Genomic DNA, 6,000 nt, shown 5'->3' with positions numbered 1-6,000 from the left:
AACGTTTAGTCTTTGAGATTTTTTTTTCTCTCTGAGTGTATGTGTGTGATTTTTTTTTAATTTTCTTTCCACGCAGATGGGCAGGCAAAAAAAAAAAAAAAAAAATCCACTAATTTAATTATTTACAGAAGATCCATCTTAAGGACAAGTCACTCAGAGTTGGACATGCTTTCGTGACTGGCTTAGGATTTTCTCATTTGCTTTATCTGATAAAACCATATGATGAATTATGCCTCAATATATACACATTTGGTTATTTACTTTTTTTGTATCTTATTTGAAATTTTACTAAGATCTTGATTTGGCCCAGCGAAAGTAGGAAATACTGAAACAGCTTGATCTGTTCATTCTCACACCCCGAAGTGATAAGGAAAGGTGACAGCCTTTGCTCAGCAGTGGCCATAAAAGAAGTCATCTCTTTTTTGCTTACCCTTTTTTTGTTAAATGTTTACCAGATAAAAGACAAAGACCTCCCAGATATCACCACCACACCCTGTCAGTTTATCTTTGAAACAATGTATTCATCATATGGTACACAGAAAACAGTGCTCATCCTGTTTATTCATTGGCTTAATGGGAAAATGTTGATCGCTATCAGAAAATACAAATAACTTTCTGTAAAATACAAGTAACTTTCTAAAAATATCAGAATAAATTCTGATTACTAATCTGTATAAATATGAGACTCTCTGCCAGACTCTTCAGACATCTTTACAGATGGAAGAAATTTGGAACTTTGGCAGGGGTTTGGTGTGTAAAATTAGAGGAAAGGAAATTATGTGGTACATCTTACTTTCTTTATTTTCTTTTTGTTTAAAAGGAAGACTTGAGTATGGTTACATAATGTATGTTTGTGGAATATGGTGTGATCGGGGAAAATGGGTAGGCTTATTACCTTATCACAACCTATTTAAAATCATAACACTTACATTTGGTGTTTTAAGATAATATTGACTAAAATAAGCCAGAACTTCAATGTCCATATCAGTTTAAACTGTTGGAAAGAAAGTCGTTTTTATATTTTTTTATACTCTTTGACCTAAAAAATAGCATAGATAGCAACAAACTGAATGGCCTTGTGTCATTTGGTTCTCTGTATAATTGTGATGATCAATTAAACTCTACTAGTGTTTTTAAAACAAATAGACTTTTTACCCCAGAGATCTGAAAGCATGAGGAAAACTTCTTGTTTTAGTCACAGTTCAGGGATAATGTCCTTTGACCTCAAGACTTTAGCTTGGTGTTACAGTGAACTGCCCTTATGGCAGAGTTCAGCATTTGCTCAGCTAACATCTGCTCTTTTTAGATGATTGGTCTTAACGATGCAGTTATGAAAATCAGTCTATCAGGTGTCAGTGCCAGAGAAAATGGTGGCATGCCTGTCACTCCCTTCAGTTAATCAATAATTATTTATTGATAGCCCAGTAGATTAAAAGCATTACGCTAGGCTTCCAGAGGACTATAAAATAATGCACATCACAAATTCATTCCCAAGTAGCTTGCAATCGAGTTGATTTAAAATAAATTACTGGATGAGTCTGTTAACTTGGCTAGGATTCCAAGCCAAGTTATATATTTTTATCATATATAACGATTGTTCTAATATTACAGAGTACACAATTATCAAACCTTATATTGAAGAAAGATCTTACCTCATAATAAATTCGTATGCTCACAGATTCCTCAAGTGTGTGTGCCATTAGTCAGTATGTGATATTTCTCATAGCTTGGTTAATTGTTTGTCTTTTACTTTGGTCTTCAGTTGATGGGGAGGTTCAAAGTATTCATAAAATTTTAACTTTTTAGTCTTTGATTCGACAGTCTTCATTGACTCTCTAGTTTGGCCAACTTTAATTTTATCTTGTATTAGGCAATTAAAAATACCTAAGCTTTCAAGTCTTTCCATTACTACCAACAGTGTCCTCTGCTCCCCAGACAGGGTCTACAAGGACCTAATGGGTTGGTGGATAAATGTCTATGCATCCATCCATCCATCCTTCTCCCTAAAGACACTCCAGTCAGATGTACTCTTTTAACCATACATGGTTAATATAGAGACAAACCTTCTACCCAAATGAGTTCAGCAGGTGTACTGTTTAGAAGAATGTGTTGTGCCTAGTCTGGATGTACTTCTTACCTCCTTGCATTATTTTCACTAAGTACTGTGTAAATTACTGATTGAGGCTGGGCGCGGTGGCTCAAGCCTGTAATCCCAGCACTTTGGGAGGCCGAGACAGGCGGATCACGAGGTCAGGAGATCGAGACCATCCTGGCTAACACGGTGAAACCCCGTCTCTACTAAAAATACAAAAAACTAGCCGGGCGAGGTGGCGGGCGCCTGTAGTCCCAGCTACTCCGGAGGCTGAGGCAGGAGAATGGCGTGAACCCGGGAGGCGGAGCTTGCAGTGAGCTGAGATCCGGCCACTGCACTCCAGCCTGGGTGACAGAGCGAGACTCTGTCTCAAAAAAAAAAAAAAAAAAAAAAAAATTACTGATTGAAAACCAGTTGATGATCTTTTCTCTAAAGCTGTAGGCTGTACCTCAGACTAATTTATTAGCATGATATTGAGTGGTTTCAGCAAATTTCATTTTCAGTCCCTCTATTCTGACACAAAATACCATTTTCCAGTTGAATGTCAAAATAGTATAAACATAGCCCTATATGTAAACTTATCTGTGTTAAGGGGTGAATTGAGAAGGAGCAACTTGGCTATCTTGGAAAATGGTCTTTGAGAAGTTTGGAGAATGCGTTTAATGTCTTTTTCTCTTTTCAGATAATTCATTACCTTTAAAAACTTAAATGTCTTTAAAGTACCTTCCTTGACTGCCTTATTGTCCTGTTTTTAAAAAATAATGATTAGCATTTGTTTGATAGTTGCCACAAACTTCATGCCACAATATTCTGACTTCATAATAAGGTGAAGAGTTATGTGAGGTTAGGCAAAATTTTTGTCTCTAATTCATCGCTTCTTAAAATTAGGCTTTTATCTTAGTACCCAAAATATTGTGCTTTATATCTTCTCTAATATCTTGATGAAGTAAGTAGGCAATGGAATGTTTCCAAAAGAAATAAGGATGGAGAAATACACAGATTATATAATCTTACATATTTACAGCAGTATAGTGCAGAAATTGAATACAAGCCCTGGAGCAAGCCTGCCTGGGGCAAATATGGCACTGCAACTTACAGGCTGCGTGGTTTTAGGCAAGTTACTTAAACCCACTGACTGTTCCTCATCTATAAAACAAGGGTGATATTACCTAATTGGATAGTGGCCTAACTGGATAGTTGCAAGCAACGAATGAATTCATATATATGTGTAAATGTAAAACACTGAGAATAATGCCTGCCACATAATAGGTGTTATATAACTGCTAGTCACTGTTAATTTCATTATTATATTTATTATGGATCATTAGGAGGAAAAAATATAAAATCTCCATGTATTTAGGTAATTGATTCTTTTTTTTTTTTTTTTTTTTTTTTTTTTTTTGAGTTGGAGTCTCACTATGTGGCCCAGGTTGGAGTTCTATGGTGTTATCTCAGCTCACTGCAACCTCTGCCTCCCAGACTCAGGTGATTCTTCTACCTTGGCCTGCTGAGTAGCTGGAACTACAAATGCGGGCCATCACACCCAGCTAATTTTTGTATTTTTTTAGTAGAGACGGCTTTCACTGTGTTGGTCAGGCTGGTCTCAAACTCCTGACCTCAAGTGATCCGCCCACCTCTGCCTCCCAAAGTGCTGGGATTACAAGCATGAGCCACTGGCACCTAGCCATGCAATTGATATTTTGATCTGGTCTTTTGTTATCCCTATTTCCCACTTTCAACTTTCAGCCCATAAGACCACGTTCTCTCTTTTTCACAAATTTAGATTCTGGTCGTCTTATGCCTTCTCCTAAACCATAAAATTAAATTTTGTTTTTCCTCTCTTCAGACTTATGCGATAAATGGTAAAATGGCTTATTGAAGCCAAAACAGTAGCCAGGGATATTAATCAGAATAGTTTCAAATAATGCCTTTGTGCTTGATTTTAGAGATAAATAGAAGGGTGATTGCTTTGATCTTTTTTATCTTCAACTCAAGTATTTACTTTTATGTCCTCACCCTAATTTGGCATATGATTCATAAGAATTTTCTTTGACAATTGGTAAGTGCATGCTGTCTGTGTTTGACAGTACTTTTATGTAGAGAATAGGAATTTGTTTTTAATGTTGTTCTCCTCCCTCAACTGACCCAGAACACTGGCCAGGGTGCCAACAGGAAACGGCATACTCAAAGGTGTGTTTAGAGAGAATGTCATATAAAAAGATTATAAGTATTTCTGAAAATGGGACACCCAAGTTCTGAAAAGAATGGGGAGCCCTTACCAGCTAAGGCCTGAAAGGTGAAAGAGGAGAAAATCCTTACATATCTGATGAGGCTGCGGATGCTGGGGAAAGGCCCCTTAGAGGATCAGAATCTGCAACCTGTGCATGGCAAGTGTAGCCACTTTCAAAGCTGAAGCTGGCAGAGAGAGAATAGAGCAGATAAACACCCCAAGATGCCTCTCTTCCTACCCTCTGGTCTCCTGCTGATCCTTCCCGATGACTACATTCAAAAGGCAGCCAGAGGGAAAATGGTCTTCAGAAGGCACTGAGACACTGAATTAGAGCAGCCTCCAGGGGGCCAGAACAGGGCATGGAAGACTGGGGAGTGGTCTGGGAGAGAGTAACCAACACAAACATCTAGTCTATGTGTCTCTGAGGTGAGATTTTTCTACAGTGCTGCTTTTTATTAAAATCATAGAGTGTTACAAAGATCAATAATGCTTTTAAAATTAGCCGACAGATAATTATTAATGTCTATTAGGCATGGAGTATCTCTATTGGAATATAAAAATTAGTAAAATTCAGTTTTTCTCTCAAGGTGTTCACAATTCTGTGCAACAGTTCTCACCCCTTTTCTATTTGTATTCAGACATAACATGGGTGTTATCAATATACACAATACGTCCATAGGGCAGTAGTCATCTTTTTGTGACATTCTTGTGCACAAAAGTTGTACCTACCTTTAGGTAATATACCTGTTTTGCTGACTATAATTCCATCAACTTTATCACTCAGTGAAGCACATCAGCTTTCAGCTTGCAAAAGTAGATTGAATGCACTTCTTTTTTGCCTCCTCCTTTCCTGACATTCATAAAAATGACAGTGTTTCACTGGGCATGGTGGCTCATGCCTGTAATCCTAGCATTCTGGGAGGCTGAGGTGAGAGGATCACCTGAGGTCAGGAGTTCGAGACCAGCTTGGCCAACATGGCAAAACCCTGTCTGTACTAAAAATACAAAAAAGTTAGCCAGGCGTGGTGGTGGGCACCTGTAATCCCAGCTACTCAGGAGGCTGAGGCAGGAGAATTACTTGAACTAGGGAGGCAGAAGTTGCAATGAACAGAGATCACACCACTGCACTCCAGCCTGGAGAGACAAAATGAGACCCTGGTCTCCCTCGCAAAAAAAAACGGTTTTAATGTAAAAATAAAGGAGGTGGAGGTAGATGGATAAAATGATTGGAAATGGGAAGAGAAAATGGAGAGTAAATGAAATCAGATCAACAGATGATTCTATCCTTAGACTGCCCTAGAGTAAAGGCTGGGATGAAGAAGCCTGTCTATCTGCCTTCTGTGTGTGCTTTTAAGACAAGATCTGCCAATGAACATGCTTTATCATGTCAACCACCTAATTCAGTGGAGAGGTTATTTTAGGAAAGACCCATATATTGGCAGGAGCAATTGAAGCTATTTGTTGTTAAGCAACTGAATAAGAATATGAATATACTCATTCATTTATATTCAGGGAAATGAATGGACAGCCACTACTCACCAGACAATAAATGGAAAACAACAGCTCAAAGATGAGAACAGTATAGAATTGACAAGACAGTCTTGAAGAAGAATAACAAAGCTTGTCTTAACAGATATTTATAAAGCTATAAAAATTTTTTCAGTGTAGTTTTGGCACA

At 37.9% G+C, this 6,000-nt stretch overlaps 1 protein-coding gene across 4 annotated transcripts in view; it reads left to right on the top strand.

Moving 5' to 3' along the window:
- Nucleotides 1-6,000, top strand: part of PARD3B (par-3 family cell polarity regulator beta) — a 1,095,780-nt gene that overhangs the window by 434,108 nt on the left and 655,672 nt on the right. The window lies entirely within an intron of this gene.

Source organism: Mandrillus leucophaeus, unplaced genomic scaffold, assembly GCF_000951045.1.
Source record: "Mandrillus leucophaeus isolate KB7577 unplaced genomic scaffold, Mleu.le_1.0 Scaffold411, whole genome shotgun sequence".
Classification (NCBI taxonomy): Eukaryota; Metazoa; Chordata; class Mammalia; order Primates; family Cercopithecidae; genus Mandrillus; species Mandrillus leucophaeus.
Note: the sequence above shows the minus strand (reverse complement) of the source record. Positions and strands in the feature narration are given on the sequence as shown.